Below are 22897 nucleotides of genomic sequence, written 5' to 3'. Positions count from 1 at the left end.
CTAGGATTACAGGTGTGAGCCACTGGCACCTAGCTTCTTCTTCTTCTTCTTTTTTTTTAATGACCAGATCTAATATACCACCAGACTGTTCATTCTGTGAAGGAAGAAAGATCATAAATCTACCTCTTTGCTTTGTGGGCACTCAGGATCTCCAAAATTATTAAGTGAGGAGTAGGGATGGGATCCAATGAGATTTCATGCATTGGATCTGACACAAAGTTTTCTTTACCTGAAAATCATTTTTCATAGAAAATATTATATTTTATTAAAATTCAAAAACACTTATTTAAGTCACACATCTTTTTTCTTCATAATGTATCAAAATGTCAAAAATGAAGACAATACTTGAGATTAATGTAATTCTGTGGTTTATAAAACTACCATTTGTAAATGCTCAGACCACACATTCAAATATAAATTTATGTTAGTAATGGAATAATATTTTAGCCTCAATGGGCAGCCCTACGTTTTTCTTTTTTTGGGGGGGCGGTCTTGGGGCTTGAACTCTGGGCGCTTTCCCTCAGCTCTTCCGCTCAAGGCTAGCGCTCTCCCACTTGAGCCGCAGCACCACTTCCAGCTTTTTTTTTCTTTTTGCTTATGTGGTGGTTGGGAATCGAACCCAGGGCCTCATGCATGCAAGACAAGCGCTCAACCACTGTGCCACCTTCCCAGCCCAGCCTTATATTTTTCTTGTCTTTTCTTTTCCTTTTCTTTCCTTTCCTTTTCATTTCTTTTCTATTTCTTTTGGTGTGTGTGTGTGTGTGTGTGTGTGTGTGTGTGTGTGTGTGTGTGTGTGTGTGTGTGTGTACACGCATGCTTGAGCAAGCATGCTCTTTTGGGACTTAGCCTCAGGGCCTGGGTGCTCTCCCTGAGCTTTAGTTTTAGCTCTCTACCAATTGAACCTTAGTCCAATTTCTTGGTAGTTAATTGGAGATAAGATTCTCATAGACTTCCTGCTTATGTTGGTTTCAAATGGTGATCCTCAGATATCAGCCTCCTGAATAGCTAGGATTATGGGTTTGAGCCTGGATTCTACTTCTTCATTTTAATTCATCAGAATATGTATGTACTGAGAGTAAATTTTAACCTTAAAAATTTTTAATAGAATGACATTGCCCCATTTGTTAGGAAATGGAAAAACCTGGAAAAAATTATATTAAGTGAAATAAGCCAGGCACAAAGAAACACAGGCCCCATGGTTTCCCTTATTTGCAATATCTAGTATATGTATGAGTCAAGCACAAAAAGTCAGATAATGTGATGTTAGGAAAATGAACCCTTAGATAGGTATTTTAATGTTTTTTTTTCTTTCATGCATGTGTTTCTAATGCATTTATATGTCCATAATGCTTTGTATGTCCCTCCCCCACAGTATAACCCCCACTTTCAATATATTTGATGTCAGTATAATTTGTGGAGGAGATGGGGAAAAACAAGTCGTTTAAGGATTCAGGTGGACCTGTTGCAACAATGAGAAGTACAAATTGTCATGTCAAAAATGAGCTTTACAATGTCGGTGGGGGGGAGGGGGGAAAGGATTAGGGGGAGGGGGGAGGCTGGGAAGGGAGGTGAAGGGTAAACAAAGGAGGAGGCTGCAATACTTGGTAAGAAATGTATGCATTATCCTGCCCATGTAATTGTAACCCCTCTGTACAGTATGTTCACAAATAAAATAAAATAAAATAATAAAAAAATTTAATTAGCACATCTCTATAATATTCATATAACATAGTCTAATATTTTAATATACATTACATGTGTAAGTGTCATCAAGGCAATTACTACATCTATTACCTCAAACATTTTTCTATTTTTCTGAGTGAAGTATTGAATCCATGGCCTACCTCTTCAATAGCTTGAATTAGAGGTATGAGCCTCCATAGATAGCCAGCATTTATTGTTTCTTTTTAGTGAGAACATTCAAAATTCTATCATTTAGATATTTAAAAATGCACAATAAGATATTATTAAATATATTTCACCTCACTGCAATATAGAAAATTAGAACTTTTTTTTAAGATCCACCAGACCTAACTTACAGAATACCATGCAGATAACAACTTTCAGAAATCAATCCAGATTTATTGGAAGACAATAGAACATTCTAGGAAATAGAACTCTGGATGAATTAATTTTGATATCAGGGTTTATGATGGAACTCTAGTGTAAAAATGTGAATACAATTTGATTTATATTAATAATATAAAGTTGTATTATAAAAATGCAGACATGTCAGGAGCATTGGCTCACACCTGTAATACTACCTATTCAGGACGTTGAGATTTAAGGATCATGGTTTGAAGCCAGTCCACACAGAAAAGTTCACATGTCTCTCATACCTAATCAACAACCAGAAAAGGTATAAATAGAGCTGTGACTCAAATGGTAGAGTGGTAACCTTAAACAAAAACCTCAGATCAGAGCCCAGATCTTGAGTTCAAGTCCCAATACTAGCACAAAAACTATAGTCACATTTATTAATTTATGCTTTATTGTTTGTTCACATGCCATGTGAGAGAAGAACAATAAATCAGTAAAAGAGAGTATGTCATGCATACAGGAAACATTTTCTGAAACTTTTGGAAGGTTACAATCTTTGGTACCCTAAAAATATTAGAAAAAAATTACAAGAGAGAAGCAATGAATTATAATGAACTAATATCACAGACATTGTATTTTTAAAAATTTCTCTACCTTGAACATTGAATATCATGAAATATATTATATAAATAATAAATATATTATTTATTTTATCATCATATTCTCTGCAGGCAATAATATACCCATGCAAGTGGACATGATTTTCCTCAAGGAATGACCATTCCTTCCTGCATTTACATTGAGAACAGGTAAATAGTGACTATATGAAAGGTAATAAATAAGGCTTTATATCGGCAGATCAAGAATTAGCCATTTTACTTTGGATGTAATCTTTGGGGTTTAGTCTTTAGGAGGGTGGATGTCTGTGTTTAGAGTGGAAGTTGTCATGATGATGATATTTTTCACATGGAAACTGCAGATCAAGAGCTAGGATGTATTCAAGTTTTTTTTTCTTTCATGCAATTGTTTCTAACATATTTATAAGATGATTTCTTTGTTGCTTTGTATGTCCCTCCCCCATGGTATAGCCCCTGCTTTCACTGTATTTGATGTTTTTTGATATCAAAAAACGAACATTACAACTTTGGCCTGGTGGGGGAAGGGTGGGGGGGGAATAAAAATAAAATAAAATAAGAGCTAGGATGTAACAAGTGTGCCATAACTCCTTTTGAAATGCATTTGGAAGCCAGAGCCAGACACTAGTGGCTCACATCTCTAAGCCGAGTGACTCAAGAGGACAGCAGTTTAAACTCAGCCTGGTAAGGACAGTTAATGAGACTCTTATCTTTATTTTTTTTCTTAAATAAGTTTTTATTGTGAAAATACTGTACAGAGGGGTTACAATTACCTGAGCAAGGAAATTAGTACATTTCTTATCCAGAATTGTTGCCTACTCTTTTGTTTTTCCCCTACCATCCCATCCCTCCCTCCCACCTCCTCAACTACACCCCACACCCTTCCACCTCCTTACACCCAAACCCCGCCTATATTTTAAAGTTCAGGTTGACCCACTGCAACAATGAGATGTACAAGACGCTATGTCGAGACTCTTATCTTTAAATAAGCACCAAAAAAAAAAAAGCCAAAAATGGTGCTAGGCTTGAGCAAAAAAACTCAGGAAGAATATACCTCTCTGTTGGGAATTACTTAATGATTAGCTTTAATTTACCTGGAAAAAATTTATCAATTGAGTCCAGGTCCCAGTACATTGGGACAATATTGAAACAATACATTAGGACAAGATTTGGAAAAGTTAAAGTTCTTTTTTACAGAAGTAAAATTAATAAGTAGGTTCAAAATAAGTTTTTCAGTGTTCACATAAGATAGAGGATTTTCACTTATGTGTAGTTTTTAATTTTTAATATATATTTTTATTGTAAAGATACTGTACAGAGGGATTATAGTTATATGAGAAAGATAATGAATATATTTCCTATTTAGTATTGTTACCCCCCTTTGTTTTTCCCCTACCATCCCTTTCAGCCCCACTAAACTTCCCTTTCCCCACCAAAGTTGTGAAGTTCGTTTTCAACATAGTGTCTTGTACATCTCACTGTTACAATGGGTCAACCTGTATCTTTGTTTCATTCAGTTTTTTGTTATTTCCCTTCCCCTCTCCAAATTAGAAATATGTATATGCAAGGTGAAGAGCACCAGAATCAAATACAGTGAAAACAGTGGTTATACTTTGGGAGAAGAACATACAAGAGAAACAAAAAAAAACATAGTACATTATAAGTACATTAAAAAGAACAGCAACAAAAATAAAACCTCCTGTGTCCCTATCTTGGGTTTCACTTCAGTTACCATCATCTTATATGGTCATATGTATATGGCTTTTGACCTTTTCGGTTTGTCCTGTAGACATATACTAGTTATTGCAGATAAGAGAAACCATGGGACTTATATTATGTGTAATATTTTAATATGAAATAATCATTAAATATTTCATTACAGTTTTGGAAATCAGATCCTTAGTGAGGTTTAATATGGTTGTGTTCATTTTTAATAGGGAAAACTAAGGCATGGAGAGCTTCAGTGGTTTTTTCTGTCACTTAACCAATTTAGGAAGACAATGTCTTCTTATTCAAATTTCTGGATTATTCACACTATATTTTGTCTATTATAGTGTGCTATGTTACCATAGAGTCAATCAGACAATTTTTCAGTTTCATTAATGTAGAATAAAATGATCCATACTCGTGTGTGTGTGTGTGTGTGTGTGTGTGTGTGTGTGTGTGTGTGTGTGCTGGAAGAAGAGACAACTTGCTTCTATTAGATCAAAAATAGAATATTTTCACCTGAAACTCCCAGTAAGAGAGAGACAAATGGGATAGACTGATGTTTTCACTCTGTGTGACGGGGTCCGATGGAGTTAATTAAGCACACTCTGGGGCTCCAAGCTAGAAAGTGCACTTGGATGAAGTTCAGAGGAAAGTCCTTGAAGCTAGCGTGGAGTTGGCCCCAACATCTTTGTGTTGGCCAATATAAATATTATTATGGGTCCTATTAATCAGCTACAGTTTTTAACTCTGTGACCTTCTGAAAGCAGTATAATTCTACAATGTTGTGTGAAGTATTTCTGTCCATTTGCCAAAATGTATTCGCCATTAATTTCTTACAACGCTTTCATGTACACTTTAAGAACAGTAAAGAAATTTACGTACTTTCTATACTCTGATGATTCACTCAATTTCCATATAATTTCTGAAAGACAGGAAAACATTATCTCTATTACATAACCATACATCTTTTCTCATAAATATGAACCTGAGCACTATTTTTTTCTTGGATAATTTTGCTTTGATAAACATACCTTCACTGAAATTACCAATCTGAAAGCAACACATTAATTTTGCTTATTTTAAGGCATTTTTTCATATGTTGAGGAATATCTATAATATCATGATGCTTTATATAAAGCCAGACAATTTTTATTTCAATAGAATTTCATCATAATTGAATTGTGAAAAAAGGTTATTTTTATCAACACAGCTGTAACAGTATTTAATTGGAATATTTCTATTATGGTGCAAAACTTTCTTGAAAACTAATGAATAAATAGTTTTGTGGCCTTGAAATCTGGGCCTTACATTCTCACTTTTTTCTCTCACATTTGAACCATGTCTCCAGTTTGGGCTTTTTATTGGCTAATTGGATATAAGAGTCTTTCTGATTTGTCCCTCTTGGCTAGCACCAAACTTCAATTCTCAAATCTCAGCCTTTTGAGTAGCTTGAATTATAGGCATCAGCCACAAACATTCATTTATAAGCACGTTCTAACTACCAGAATCATTTAGTAATTACATCCAACTTTGCTTATTTTTTCTTTGAATCATTAATTTGCCTAAACACCTTGGTAAAACTTGGGTAATCTCTCATGTTACACACCAATAACATTTCTATACATGGACAAATGCATGTAATCTCTCATGCTTCACACTGACAACGTATCTTTTCATGGAGAAAATAACACAACTTCATATTTCTATCTCCCAAGTGGCAAAATCCATGTAACAACTGGTATTGAAGCAAGATAACTTGGCATTATCACTTGGTAATGTTTGAAATAGTGATCATAAAAAAATTCACCATTGATTTTTACATGCTTCAATTCATTTATTTTAAAATAAACCTATGTGTGTACTTTAAAAATCTTTAATGGATAAGATGCATAATATTTGGTTTGAAATATAAACAAACTTCAACAATTTTCCTGTATGTAGAGGCTAATATTAGCAAGCCCTAATTATATCATGATCGTCCTTATGTTTTCTAAGATTTTCAGAAAAAAGAGTATAAAGTTATATTATTTTTATTCAACATATTCTTGGCCATGATGTTTCCTTTTTCTTTTGAAGTTAATTTTAATTATACCTGTGGTTTGAAGTCTCTTTATACAGACGTGCCTTTTTTTGTTGTTGTTCATGGGGCTTGAACTCTGGGCCTGGGTGTTGTCCCTTAGCTCTTCAGCTCAAGGCGAGCGCTCTACCACTTGACCCACAACACCCCTATCTATACAGACATTCTTATGGTCATATATGGTAGTTTTATCTTCAGAAATTGTATAATTCATGAGAAGATAGTGTTAAAATTTCAGAAGTAGATGTTTCTAAAAAATGCCAACATATATACACATCCTCTCTTTCTCTCTTTTATATACATACACACATACACATATATACACACACACACCTCAATGAACAATTATTGTATTTGATTCAAGAGTACATCAATAGAGAGGCGAGAATTTATGGCAGGTATATTATTAATAATGTTGTTATGCTAACCGTCCATCTGAAGACAATTCAATAAAAGTTACTCTTTTGTAAAATTTAGGTCAATTGCAAATTATACACGAATGCAACTGTGTTAGTATATTTTCTGCATCTGTAAAAGTGATATGAAGTCATTTATTTATTTTTAAAAAGGATTTGGGCTCATGGTTCCAAGCTTGGGGTAACAGATTAGGCAATGGCCTCCTTAGTGCAAGACATATGGCAAAAGGGGATGAGGACACATGACCATCAAAGCAAGAGCACTCAGGAGACAGGCATTAATCCATTCATAACGGATCTTTCCTAACACCCAAACACACCACACACACACACACACACACACACACTAGTAATGTCCACCCTCATCATCCTTGAAAGGAGGAATAAGGGCCCAACCTTTAAACTCCTCACCAAATTTAAATGCACTTGCTCACACCAGAGCACTAAACTTTGGCATATTTTAGGGAATATACACTCATTTTGAAGCCAATTTTACAAAATACATTAACTTATGAAATTTTCAATGTGAAGTTATATACCTTTCATCTATTCAATAGATAAAAAGTTCCATTCTATAGTTTTACCAAAATTTCAAGTCTTTTTGTCTACTACAATATCTCTAAGTCAATAATTTACTAAAAATACCTTAAATCAAAAACTAAAATGACTCAAGGACATAATAGATAATATGTAGCTATCTGATAAGACCTTTAAGAATATAGTTATAGATTTAAAAGGAAATGGTCTGGAAAATATTCATAAAATAAGTCCCTTTTGGAAAATGCAAGAATTACACATTCTCATAATTTTTGTTACGTTTGTTTTTCTTTTGCTATCAATAAGATCTTTGCCATATTTGGATACTAAATTTCAAAATAGATGTTGATACAATCCTAATCCTCAGAAAATTAAAAAAATCGTTTAAATAGGGATACAAGTTGACCCATTGCAACAATGAAATGTACAAGTCATTATGTCGAAACGAACTTTACAACTTTGGGAGATGGGAATTCCGCGGGGAGGATTGGGTGGGGGGCGGGGGAGGATGGGAAGGGATGGGAAGGGATGGGAAGGGGAAACAAAGGAGGAGGCTACAATGCTTGATAAGAAATGTACTCATTATCTTGCCCATGTAATTGTAACCCTTCTGTACAGTATTTTCACAACAATAAAAAAAGAAAAGAAAAAAACAAGGAATCTTTTTACTCACATTTCACATTTTTTTAAAAAGTAAATTTCTTATAAATATTACATTAAACAGAAAGCTGCTACAAAGGCAGAAAAATTAGAAAGTAGAAAATAGGAAAAAAAAGTGCAACAAAATATCAGTGACATAACACGTTAAATGGATTGCAATTAATATTTGTCAGTAGTCCCCCGAAATGGGGGAAAAAGTTGAACATATATTCAAAAGAATTAACTTGAAATTACAAAAAGGTAGAAACATGAAAGAATAATATTTTATCATGAATTAAAAATGAAAGCAATTAAATGCAACTGATATTTTCTTTGCATTATTTTCCCCATATACTGCTGATTTCTTAGGTGTTCCTATCTATAAAGGAATGTTATCTTAATAAATTTATTGCAGTAAATTTGTTAAGGGAATGATGAAGCAGTAATCTTCTTAGAAGATTTTAAGTATGTATTACTTTAAAAAGATACTCTTTTGGTTGTATTTAGGCAAAAATGTACATCTATTTTTACTTAAATACAACATTATGCTATACATATGATTCTTAATTCTTGGGGTTTTATATACCTTTTTAAGAAAATAACATGCCATTTACTATAATTTCTGGTTTAAAGTGCTTTTTAAATATGTATAAATTCACAAAATAGGAAATCCAAATTATTATTAATCTTAAAAATTGAGTAACAAATTATGTGAAAATCAAGGCACATTTCTTATCAATTGACATGCTACAGATTAAACAAATCTGGCAATTCTCTTATGTGAAAAGATCAAGGAAACTGACATTGCTCATAGTAGAAATAAGAGTTGGTTCCATGTGAAGGGTAACTCAGAGCACTTTCTTTGATTCAGCATTTTTTTCAAAACTAGATAGCCCAAGGAGATAAGTTCATACAAGTGTGTACATATAACAGCATTTTCACAATTTATAAACATGTAAATGAGTCTTAGATAACAAAAAATAACTTATATTACAGTGTTATTAAAAACAAACATGCCTCATGATTAAAATCACTGAAAATATTAAAATAAGTAAAAACATTGAAATCTTGGTTTGTGAAGCAATAGCTTGATCATGAAAGATAATCTTTACATTCCACTATTGCAATCTGAATTACTCCTTTTATTCCCAATGTGTAGCTACAAAATACCTCTGTGGATGTCAAATGGAACTTATGATTATACTATATTTGACAGTAATCAAGGGAGAAAAATATAACAAATATCTGAAATTTTAGATATAGGAAATTTAAGTTTTTCTGAATCTAGACATTGAATATGAAAGAATTTTTCAAGTCTGTAAATGAGACATAAAATTTTATAAACACAAAAACAAGAAACCATCAGAAGCCTAATATATATGTATTTATGTGTCCACCCATCTATCTTTTATCTATGTAATCATCCATCTGCCATCTATCCCTCTCTTACTTCCCTATATCATTATGTATACGTTTTCTACAATGTGAACCAACCAAGAAACATGGTAACAATCATTGGGGATATAATGCAATATCTATATGATTAGAGCAATATTGTATCTCAAATTATGTATTACTTCAGTTACTTCAGATCCACAAAGTGACACACCATAATTATAGAGAATAAGATAAATGGGCCTACCACATAATAATATTATTCAAAGCTTTGCTCCAGAATTCAGATAAATAGCTGCTCTATGTTTCTCACAATCTAAATAATATGATCAAACCAGATTTTTTAAATTATAGATTTTTATTATTTTAATTGTTGTGTAATATGTGCACTAATTGCTCAGACTGAAGACAAATTAGTTTTTAAAGCTCCATTCCAACACTATGTTTACCCATACAGAAGAAGAGAAAAACTGAGAATATCTTACAGAAATATAAATAAATTATCTTGCAATAGGAGCAAGGAAATTTGTGATTTCAGTTGGAACTTAACTGAGCATCTGGCAAAATACAAAAATAATGAGAAAAAAATCTTAAAATTTAGAAAAAGTGGTAGAATTGAAATAAACAATGACTAGGATATCAGTATTTTGCTTCTTGTTAGTATGTGGCTGGCACTTCTCTGAAAAGGGTCTGTTTGCCTGCTTTAGGATATCTACTGGGAATTTAATGCAAAGAAAAAAAGGTAGACTCTCTTTTTACCCAGTAATTGGCCTCTTTAAGTCTTTGATTTTGGAAGGGTGAAGCAGAAATAATTTGTACCATGCATAATCATGAGGCAAAGTAGATAACAACACTTGTCATGTTATTAAGTAGTCACTGGATTAATTTTAAGAAGCAACTGAAAGTACTTTTAATGTTAACTTGTTCAGAAGAGTGTTACTTTGTACCAGTCACTCAATCCTTGTTCCTTCATTTATAAAATCAGAAAGTAGATAAAGGATTATTTCCTTTAAATTCTTCATTCTGCATCAAAGCCATTATTTGGAAAGTAAATGTAAGCTACATTGATTCTGAGAATAAAATTTATCTTAACACAGCAAATTTTCATATGGGCTTAATTTTTTTCGTTCCACTATTCAGAGATCATAATAGGAGCATAAAAACCATCCCACTGGCTTTATGTCACTTTTTGGAAGGCATTTAAAAAGAAGAGCTCAAGGCTTGACTTGCAACTCTGTTTGGATATTTTAACTTGTAAGTAATTAGTCCGTTTTGTCAGATGACAAAGAAATCTTTTGCTAGTGCAGAAGCATAGCAGTCATAACATCAGCAGCAGCAGCAAAGTTCATGGCAGCAACTCCAGTGGAAGCAATAGCAGTTACAGTACAGCTACTAAAACTTAAACAATACAAGAGCTCCGGATATCATGTCCTGTGCTCCTCAGTTACATCATTCAATTCTTTTGAAAGTTGATTTTTTTTATGTCTTCATCACCTTACAGATGAAGAATAAAAGGGTGAAAATAATTCTCTTAAAGATGCAGTCATTAGCTGGGTGCATTCTAGCTACTCAGGAAGCTTAGATCTGAGGTTAGCGGTTCAAAGCCAGTCCAGGCAGGAAAATCCGTGAGACTCTTATCTCCAATAAACCACCAGAAAACCGGAAGTGGCTTTGTAGTTCAAGTGGTAGAGCACTACCCTTGAGCTGAATAGCTGAGGGACAGCACAAAGGCCCAAAGTTCAAGCCCCATGATGGACAAAGTAAACAAAAAGAAAGATGCAATCATTTACATAAAGTCATAAAATAATAAGGAATAATCATATGTTTTTTGGAAATTATATTGTAAAAATTTTATTGTTATTATAAAGGTGATGTTCAGAAGGGTTATAGTTATGTAACTCAAGTAAAGAGTACATACTTTTTGGACAATGTCACTCCTTCCCTTTTCGCTCTCCCACTTTTTCCCTCCATCCCCACCCATAAGTTGTATAGTTCATTTTCAAACTAGTGTATTGTGATTAGCACTGCTGAATTTGTTTACCCTTTGGGGATAATCGCTTTTAATCCTATAAGTTTACTTTGGACAATATTGCTTCTTAAAATGTTTTCTTCTTTCTTACATAAAAGAATAATTTAATCCACACATTATTAGGTCAGTATAGTGTTCATTTTCAATTATTTATTCTCACACATGTGTTTTCATTAATCTGTACCATTTGACCAACCACATTAAGATGTAATACAATCTGCAGAAGAGCTAAATATCTAATAGCACAATCCAAAGTTCCCAAAGGGTATATTTGATTAACATTTCATAAGACAAAACATCTGAGCACTCACTCATATGTTTTTTTCATCTTTATAATTGTCACATAATTTGACTTTTTGTTGTTAAATTATGTAGTAATATATCTGAGTTGGACATGTTGCCTATACCCAGGAAATATTCGTCATTGACTCTGATGTTTTTAATAATCTCTCATGCTGAGAACTACTTGCATTGATTTAAAGGGATTGGTCTCTTGTAATAACTTGTAGAAAACATTCATTTCTGTTTCCACCCACTTACATTACAGCTTTGAGATATTGCTTTTAATTAGTTTATGCTTTGATAGCCATAACTATTCTACATACATCTACATGAAAATACAATTCAGCTTGTAGTTCAGGGAGAAGGGCGCTGGTAACTAAATCATATAGCTATTTTATGTAATAGAAAATGATAGTAGCAAAATATCACTGGAATAATTAAAAATTCACATGTTTAGTGTCATCCAGATATAAAAAGGTTATAAAAGCAGAATATTTATAATTTTTGAATAAACTTTAATATGCTGCATGAAAGAACTTGTTGATATACTAATTGCAGTGTTTCTCAACATTGAAGATATGAATATTTAGTGTAATCTTAGAAGGAGGACATACTGAAGAAAATTTTACTCTCTTGAGTAAAAAAGTATTGCCTCTATAGAACCCTTTCACCAAATAACGCACAAGGCAACAAAGAATTGAACATTTAATATTCTCAAATACAATATGCATATTTTCCTTTAAAATGATAAAACATGACAAAAAGCAGGTCAATACTAAAATACTAGAAAATACCTAAAATACTAGAAAGATGAAAATCCTTCACAAAAACATTTATAAAAATGGTCTCCCTTAACAAAAATAACGGAAGGGATGACATGGTGTGCATAAACTGGTATATTGCAGTGAAATCTTTTTCTACAATTACCTAAGCATAAATTTTTAAATGAATGAATTTTAAATGAATAAATAGTAAGCATAAATAAATAAAATCAATTTGAAATAAATCAATAAATAAAATCACTTGGAAATAACTAGAAACCCAAAGTAATCTCTCTTCTGTGGTAGCAATGTCCACTTAATTCAAAGAAGTGATACTTAAAGCAATTATATTAGTTGTATGAGTAAATCCTTTCATATTTATATAACAAAACAAAATTCACCCAAAGTGACTTCTTGCATGATATTCTGTATTTTTTCTTTAGTTTCAGATTCTGTTACCTAAAATTCAGTCAACACTGTAAAATATATTAAGATAGGATTGTTCTTCTTTCAAGAATATTTTTTTCTACTTAAAGAGTTCAGAGGTGTTAGTTTCTGATGAAGGTGACAAAATAATCAGATGTAAGAAAGACAGGGTCTTCAACAAACAGTGCTGGCAGAATTGGCTATACATGCTTAGAAAACTGAAGACATCTATATCTATATCTATATCTATCTATCTATCTATATATATATATATCACCTTGCATCACAATCAATTCCAAATGAATCAAAAACCTTGAGGTAAGAGCAGATATCCTGAAAACATTTAAAGAAGGGATAGGGGATACACTATGACAACTTGGCATAGGGCAAAACTTCCTAAACAGAGATCTAGAAACACAACAAATCAAAGAAAGACTGGAAAAGTGGGATTACATTAAACTGCAGAGTTTCTGAGTTGCAAAGAACAAAGCTAGCAAAATAACTAGAAACCCCACAGATTGGGAGATCTTAACTAGCTATACAACAGATAAGGGCCTTATATCAAAAGTACACCTAGAGCTCAAAAAAATGAAACCCCCAATAACAAATCCTCAAAGAAACAACTACTCCAATAAGAAGTAGATTAAAGAATTAGAAAGAGACTTCTCTGAGAGATGAGATTAGCCAACAGACACATGAAGAAATGTTCAATATCATATTAAGTGAAGTAAGCCAGATCCAAAGAAGCATAGGTACCATGGCTTCACTCATTTGTAATAATTAATGTATGTCTAGGATAGTCCTAGCAGAGAATTACAATAGCTCAACAGCTATGTACATATGACTATATAAAATGATGCTAATCAAAGCAAAATCCAAGATATGGAAACGAGCGCTTTCTTAATTGTTTTTTTTTTGTTTTTAGTGTACTGTGTGAAGTTATTTCTTTCTTTTCTTCTCCTTCTCTCCCCCTGCCCCACCCCATTTGGATTATCCCCTGTTGTCAGTGTTTCTTTTTTTTATATATTTTATTTTATTTTATTTGAGAACATACTGTACAGAGGGGTTACAATTACATGGGCAGGATAATGCATACATTTCTTACCAAGCATTGCGGCCTCCTCCTTTGTTTACCCTTCACCTCCCTTCTTGTCAGTGTTTCTGATTGTTGTACCCTGTATGTTGTATACATGTTTATCTGATTTGGGCAAGGAAGAGTAATAACAAAATAGACAAGGTACAAAGGGTGAACCAATGCAACAGCAATACTCACAAGACACTATGTTAGAAATGAATTTTACAACTTGCCAGGTGAGGGGTGGGGGAATGAGTCAGAGGGAGGGAAAGTGGGAGAAAATGAGGGAGGGTTAACAATGTTCCACAAGATATGTACTCATTAATTTGTTTATGTAACTATAACCTCTTGTACAGCACCTTTCCAGTAAAATAAAACTAAAAAAAGAGTCCAGAGGTGTGGAGGAAGAAAGTTTCTATGCTGATCATAGAAAATAAATGAATGTTAATTAAAACTTGTGAGTGTAACTCAGTAGTAGAGGGCTTTCCTAGAATTATGTGAGTTTATGAGTTCAATTCTAAACACTGAAAATAATAGAGAACTATTTAAACAGACAGTTCATCTAAGTGAAATTTTAACTATGTGAATTGAATGAGTCTAAAGGAAGAAAGAAAAGTTTGGTTAAACAGGAAACACATTTGTTTTGCTAAACATTACCACTTATTATATTTGTTGTTTCTAATTTATACTTCGAAATATGTTGAACAAAAAGCACATACTTCATTTTGATTCTCAATATAGATATCAGTGCTATAATTATAATCTCTCTCTCCTGACTTCATAATATATTTCATTATGTTACTTGAAGTTAGTTGTACAAAGGGGTTTCAATTCAACAAGTCAGGTTATGAATACAGATGACAAGAATCTTCCTCAATGTCACCCCTTCCATCAGAACCTATTTAAACATACAAAAAAAATGCTAACAAAGTAATCATTATAATATCTCCTAATGTATTCAATGTTCACAGTTTTTCCACAAATCTTAAGTTTTTATTAGACTAAATTTAATTAATAGAATCCTAGTAGAATAAAGAAACTAGCAAGGACTTGGGAGTTTGGGATTGGTGTTTGGAACTGGGATTTGGTTCTTCTGGTATTAGAGGAAATTTTTAGGGGCTTGGGAATGTGGCTTAGTGCTTGCCTAGCATGCATGAAGCCTTAGGTTCAATTCCTCGGCACCACATAAGCAGAAAAAGCTGGAAGTGACACTGTGGCTCAAGTCGTAGTGCTTGTGCATTGAGCACAGAGGCTCAAGGACAGTGCCCAGGCTTTGAGTTCAAACTTAAGAGTAGCCAAAAAAAAAAAATAAAAGGAAAATTTTAGTACAGTGGTTAATGTGTTTCTGGAGAATGCTACAGTCCAAACCTGAAGTGATAATCTGAAGATTCAATATCTTTGAATCAAAAATTGAAAAATAATAACAGGTTGCCTTGCCTTTCAATGTCCTAAAATGTCACTTAATTCTCAGTGTCACAGCAATTTAGATCTAAGCCCATGTATTTCTGCCTATCTACATTAGAATTAAAATACTTTTTTTTTTTTTTTTTTTTTTTTTGCCTAGACGCTATTCCTGAGCTCTTCAGGTCAAGGCAAGGCTCTATCACTTGAACCACAGAGCCACATCTGGTTCTCTGGTGCTTAGTTAGAGATAAGAGTTTCACAGACTTTCCTACACTGGCTAGCTCTGAATCTCTATCCTTTATCTCAGCCTCCTGAATAACTAGGATTATAGGTATGAGCCACCAGAGCCCAGCAAGAAGGCCGCTGGAACTCAGAGACCTCTAGAGTAACTGCAGTATACTTGTTTATTATTAGCCACATCCTGGAATATCAGCATGTCTCCATTTTTCTTCCTCAAAATGTCATTTGTTTGGGAAAATTACCTTCATAATTGCTTTAGAACTTTTTCACATATCAATGACATAGTCTTTTAAACTGATCATGTTGAAAAAGATGCACAACTTTTCACTCTTCTTTATCATTTTATACAAAGGTATTACCATTCAATGTGTCAGTTTATAAGTACAATGCATCTTCATTGATGATCTTGATGACTGAACTTGATCATCCCTCCTTTCATTTTTCTCCCCATCCCTCCCAAGACCAACAGTCCTTTCAACTTACCAGGTTTCAAAAGATGCATATTGAATATTATGATTGCATTCTCTTCCCTTTCTTATCATTTGTCTATGCCCTCTCCTTGGTTTCCTCCTCACACGTCTCAAGTACCAGTCTCCTGGTATTCATTTGGTTGGACTGAGTTCATTTTTCTAAGGAGTTGAAAACCTTTGAATGCTGCCATACATATACTACACTTTAGTTAATATGTTCATGCATTTACTAATTAGGCCCAATTTATCAATTAGGCCTAATGTTCATATAGGAAAAAAATATGCATTCTTTTTCTCTCTGGACCTGACTTATTTCATTTAATGAATGTGGTCCAGGTCCATTTATTTCTTTGTGAATGATGTTTTGCTATTACATTCACATTGTTTTACTAAATATTTCTATTTCTCTTCATCTACTGTTTTGAGATAAAGGATAACCAATGCACACTTTGAAATTGGGAGTTTTTTTCTATTTTTAATTATTATACACTATTGTGTGAAAGGCTTTCATTTTGAAATTTTCAAACAAGCATACAATGCAACCTGGTCATTTTCACTCCTTATCAGTCTCTCACAACCTCCTCACAACCCCTTTCTTACCATACTTTCATAAGATTTCAATACAGAGCTTGAATTTAGAGCCTTGGTGCTGTTTCTGAGCTCTCTGTTCAAGGCTAGCCTTGAAGTCTACCACTCTTGGACTCTACCACTTCAGGTTTTCTTGTAGTTAATAGGAGGTAAGAGTCTCCTGGATTTCCTGCTTGGCTTTCTTTTTTCTTTTCTTTTTCTGGACGTGGGGTCTGAACTCTGGGCCTGGACACTGTCCCTCAGCATTTCAGCTTAAGGCTAGCACTCTACCACTTGAACCACAGCACCACTTCCGGCTTTTTCTGCTTATGTGGTGAAGAGGAATCGAACCCAGGACCTCATGCATGCAAGGCAAGCACTTTACCAACGAGCCACCTTCCCAGCCTCTGCTTGGCTTTTTTTGAATAAAGGCCCTCAGCTCTCAGCTGTGTAGCTAGGATTCCAGGCTCTTGCCATCAGCGCCTGGCTGTCATTCACATTTTTAAGGAGTGTATATTAGTTGTGCCAAGAGGTGTTATCCTAGAGTCTCACACATGCTTATACAAATAAATGAGGGTAATTCCATCTATCGTCTTTTTTTCCTCATTTCCCTACTCCTCATTGTTCAAGAGCCATCAGTGAAATTCCTTTTGCAATGGAACAATATATTTTGATATTTGACATCCTCTTACCCTCTCCCCATTCCTACAAAGGGACTGCTTATCAATACACTACTGAATTGCTATTTAGTATTTTCTTCATTGCTCCCCTTTACAAAGTGACTTATTTCCTGGATTTAATAAATTAACTCTTTATTCTACATGAAGAGATATGCGCTTGTGCACACACACATACCTCTTTACCCTAAGATTTAAACAATTTAAAGCATAAGGACATTTGCTCTCTGTGTATTGTCCAGTATAGGTAGATATTTTAGTTTTTTTTTAATAAACATTTATGGCAATATAGCCATGCATACTTTTCTCACTGATGGTGAATGCAATAAAAATTTAAAATCACTATTCTCTTCCAAAACCTAGCAAAAGTTGAGGATTAAATAACTACTTGACAATTTTATGCAGTCTTAGTGACAAGTAGTTCTTGTAAGTCTTCTTTTTTTGTGATTTATAACCACATACCTCATCCAATATTACTACAGCAATCATTCAGTTAGAGCTACTGGCATCTTCTTTGATGACTAAGTACGACAGAATCTAAGTTCATATATTTTTTGCTGCCTTCATGTATGACATTACTAACAGACCCCAATGCTCCTGACAAGCATGCAACTGCTAAGGTATCCCCATTTGTTTACATTATAAACCCTGGGAATGTATAAAGAAGTCAAGCCAAAAAGTGCATACTGCTTGCTTCATTGCACTAAATGTTTTCCTGTTTAACCCTATGAAATCACTTGGGAAATAATGCTACAAGTGCATGAAATATATATTGTTTATCTTAATTTTAGGGTAATTATGTTACAATTCTGGTGTTTCCTTATCTCTAGAAGAGGGATAAATATGTTCTGTGTCCTAATAAATTTAAGGTGGTATAATTGTGTAGTATTTCTAAAAGGATAACATTTCTGACTTGGACATACCATTCATTTTGATTTGGAGGTGTATTTTATATAGCTTGACATTTCCTCATGTGATAGCTAACCTTTGGAGAGACAAAGCAACCAGTTTGGATTAATTTAGGCCTAAGTGGAGTTAAATGTATGTTACCATTCAGTCTGATGCAGAAGTATTTACTCTTCGCACTGTATAATGTTTAACATTATGTTCACCTACTTTATATCCCGATCAAGGATATGTATCCATAGGTGTGCACTGCCAAAATAATTGATCCTATCTCATTTCCTCCCTTACTACACTAATACTATACATTGAAACTGCCTTTTAAAATATTGTATATTAGCTAAGCATAGTAGAACATATAAACAATGATAACCAAAAAGCAAATAACATGTTTACCAGACTATTTTTAATTTAACTTTATGTGTGATCCTTTTTATACAATACATTGTTTTCACGCAACAACCTCCAATGCTGTACATTGTGCAGTATTTTCAGATAGTCCTGATAAAAATTTCTTTTTAATATTCAGTCCACATACTCATCACTTAATTACAAAGAATTTATTTACATATGTGTGATAAGTATACAACCATTTCTAAATTGATACCCTTATTTACTTTTATTCTAGTTTTTATATTATGAAACATTAATAGTGAATTGTTAGGAAATGCTATTTTTATTGCTATTTCAATGTTATTTTTTCATTGAAGTTTATATAGAGTTCTAGATTTATAGGATTAGAGAGGGAGCATAAAATTTTATGTTTTATTTATTCTTTATTTTATAAATACTGAAGTGGTGAATCTGAAAACTTTATGAAATTATATGATATTATATCATACAAATGTAAGTGCTAACAAGTTACAAGAGATTATAAAGTCATGTACTTGGCCTATAAATCTTGTTTTGACATACTTAACTTCATTTAGATATAACATACTAAATTGATGCTAATTATAGAAATATAGTGATAATTTTAAAGAATAGCTTAAGCAATTATTAATCAACAGCGTGATAAATATTGAGGGTTCTTCTTGTTTCTAGCTAATCTAATAGCTATAGGTAAATAAAATGTGGAATTTATCCTGTAATTCATGTTTATTTTCTTGCAATTTCTGTTTATTTCAACTTAATGTAACATTTCCTAAGAAGTTTATACTTTTTTCTTATGAATTGACTTTTAAGTTTCAAGCAGACAACATTAACACAATTTATAAGCTTTATGAAATGAAAATTTGCTAAAGTAGTACTTAACAGAAAAGGAAAGGAAATTCAAACTGAAGCTTCTGCACTATTTCTCATGCAAAACTATATTTAAAGCCACAAGGTCACTATACAAACTAGATGTCCCTTAATACATAGTACATATTTTTCTAATTTTATGCATTGAAATGACCAAATAATATCATTTGTTTTCATGAATACTTATTCCTATTATAAGTATAGATTAAATCATATTTAAAGAATTTAGAATGTCCAAAGCATGCTATGATATTCAAGTGGGAAGAAAATGTAAACTTTATCATTGGGTGATCATTTCATTTTTCTAAAATCTTTCTCTTATTTTTGTTTAAACTACTTTTTTTTACATCTTGTTAGGTTAATGATGTAGTATTTAAAACATCTTAAGGCATTTGAATTCTACGGTTATTTAATTTATTGGAATTTTTGTTGTAATATTTCTACTTTCAGTTACATAAAACTCTATTTCCTTGCTGAATTTATCAGTGTTGCTGACTTTCTTATTAATATCTTGACTTGGTTTCCTAATATCATTTATTTATTTATTTGAATGTTCTGAAATCATTGATCATGTCTATGATAATTTCTATGAATTCTCAGTCTGACTCTTCAGGCAATTGATTAACTGAGGATTACAGTCTGATTGCTACTCAAAAGCCAAAATTGGAGCTGTGGTTAAAATGGAAGAGTACTAGCATTAAACAAAAACAATAACAAAGGATGGCCAATACACACATGAAGAAATGCTCAACCTCTCTAGTCATAAAAGAAATGCAAATTAAAACAACATTAAGATACCACCTCACCCCAGTTAGAATGGCTATAATCAAGAACTCTAATAACAACAGATGCTGGAGGGGATGTGGCCAGAAGGGAACCCTATTGCATTGTTGGTGGGAGTGGAAACTTGTTCAACTACTTTGGAAAGCAGTAAGGAGATTCCTCAAAAGACTCCACATAGAGCTCCCCTATGACCCAGCAATCCCACTTTTGGGCATTTACCCAAATGATCACAAACAAGACCATACTAAAGCTACCAGCACAACTATGTTTATTGCAGCATTATTTACTATAGCTAAGATATGGAACCAACCCAGATGCCCCTCAGTAGATGAATGGATCAAGAAAATGTAGTATATATACACAATGGAATTCTATGCCTCCATCAGAAAGAATGACATTGCCCCATTTGTTAGGAAATGGAAAGACTTGGAAAAAATTATATTAAGTGAAGTAAGCCAGGCCCCATGGTTTCCCTTATTTGCAATAGCTAGTATATGTCTGAGTCAGACTGGTTTGGAACTGTGATCCTCAGAGATCTTAGCCTTCTGAGTAGCTAGAATTACAGGCATGAGCCACCAGCACCAGGCTGTAAAATATATTTTTATTGTTATTATTACTTGTACCATTTTTGAATTTTTTATTTGATATATTAGATATAATATCTGGTTAAATTATTAATTTGTTCAATAGTACAACATTTAATTAAGACAGGTGCTAACCAGCCAGGTGCCAGTGGCTCATGCCTGTAATCCTAGCTACTCAGAAGTCTGAGATCTGAGAATCACAATTCAAAGCCAGACTGGCAGCAAAAGCCGAGACTCTTATCTCCAATTAGCCACCAGAAAACTGGAAGTGGTGCTAGGGCTCAAGTAGTAGAGTGTTAGCTTTGAGCTACAGAGCTGAGGGACAGCGCTTAGGCCCAAAGTTCAAGTCCCACAACTGACAAAAAAGCCAGCCATTTGCTCAGAAGAAAATAGTAATTTATTTTATTTTATTTTTTTAATTTTAATTTTTATTTTTTGTGAACATACTGTACAGAGGGGTTACCATTACATAGGCAAGATAATGAGTACATTTCTTATCAAGCATTGCAGCCTCCTCCTTTGTTTACCCTTCACATCCCTTCCCAGCCTCCCCCTTCCACCACCCCCCACCCCCCCAATTCCCCACCCCCACCAAAGTTGTAAAGTTCGTTTCGACATGAAAACTTGTACTTCTCATAGTTGCAATGGTTATGGAGGTTCCTGAAAAGACTTCACATAGAGCTCCCCTATGACCCAGCAATCCCACTATTGGGCATTTACCCAAATGTTTACAAACAAGACCACACTAAAGCTACCAGCACAACTATGTTTATTGCAGCATCATTTACCAGAGCTAAGATATGGAACCAACCCAAATGTCCCTCAGTAGATGAATGGATCAAGAAAATATGGTATATATACACAATGGAATTCTATGCCTCCATCAGAAAGAATGGCATTGCTCCATTTGTAAGGCAATGGAAAGGCTTGGAAAAAATTATATTAAGTGAATAAGCCAAGCCCAAAGAAACATAGGTCCCATGGTTTCCCTTATTTGCAATATCTAGTATATGTATGAGTCAAGCAGAAAAGGTCAGATAAGGTGATATTAGGAATATGAACCCTTAGATATGTATTTAAATGTTTTTTTTTCTTTCATGCATGTGTTTCTAACACATTTATAAGATTATCTCTTTGTTGCTTTGTATGTCCCTCCCCCAAAGTATAACCCCTGCTTTCACTATATTTGATGTTGGTATAATTTGTGGAGGGGGAAAAACAAGTCCTTTAAGTAATTTATTTTACAATGACCTCTTCCCTCAATAGACATGTGACAAGGCTGTGTTTGACAGAACAAGAAGTCTCTCGTTGTTTTTCTCTCCTCAGGAATCAGGGACTGCACAGCACTGTAGCTCTCCTTCCTGGTAGCACACTCACTCTGTCCCTGCATACTAACTGAAAGTTTTTACTTCATATTCTGTACTCCTATTTACATTCAGTAACTGGAGTATGCTTTGTTCCCTATTTCCTTTGTACCCCATCCTCCTAGATACATGGGAATATAAGTCTTGACATAAAAAAATCTGCTAAAGTGAAGCATGGGAAAAGAGCTCTAGAGCCACATAAAAGGGGGAATTGGCTTCAAGACCTACTGAATAAAGTAAGAGGCCTCAAGTGGGAAAATAATTCACAGAAGCAGAAGACAGGGAGATCAGGATGAGTTAATAAGCAATCTTTTTGCATTCCCAATACTCACTTCTACCAAATAAAAAATAAAATCTTATAATAATATTTCAATATACTCAATATTTATATTTCATTTGCTAGATTTTGAAAAATGTATGGAATACACAGCCAAATAATAACTTCAAGAAAAAGGTACTAGAATGAGAAAAAAATAATTTCTAACTAGAATTAGAAAACAATAATTTCTACTTTTATGGTAAGACTACCATTTTCCCTCTGTTTTCTTGATTTAACTAGTAAAATTTTGGCAATCTATAAACCCTCTTCTCATCATTTAATGTCAATGAGATGAGAAATATGATCTTGTTCTTTAAATCCT

The 22897-nt window shown here is 33.4% G+C and overlaps 1 long non-coding RNA gene across 1 annotated transcript in view; it reads left to right on the top strand.

Moving 5' to 3' along the window:
• Positions 1-22897, top strand: part of LOC138832811 (uncharacterized) — a 198795-nt gene that overhangs the window by 10981 nt on the left and 164917 nt on the right. Inside the window, exon 3 of the long non-coding RNA XR_011373696.1 lies at positions 2772-2849. This is a non-coding gene — a long non-coding RNA (uncharacterized lncRNA). The remainder of the gene's footprint in view (positions 1-2771; positions 2850-22897) is intronic.

This window comes from Dipodomys merriami, unplaced genomic scaffold (genome assembly GCF_024711535.1).
Source record: "Dipodomys merriami isolate MVZ:Mamm:240054 unplaced genomic scaffold, mDipMer1.0.p SCAF_20, whole genome shotgun sequence".
NCBI lineage: Eukaryota > Metazoa > Chordata > Mammalia > Rodentia > Heteromyidae > Dipodomys > Dipodomys merriami.
Note: the sequence above shows the minus strand (reverse complement) of the source record. Positions and strands in the feature narration are given on the sequence as shown.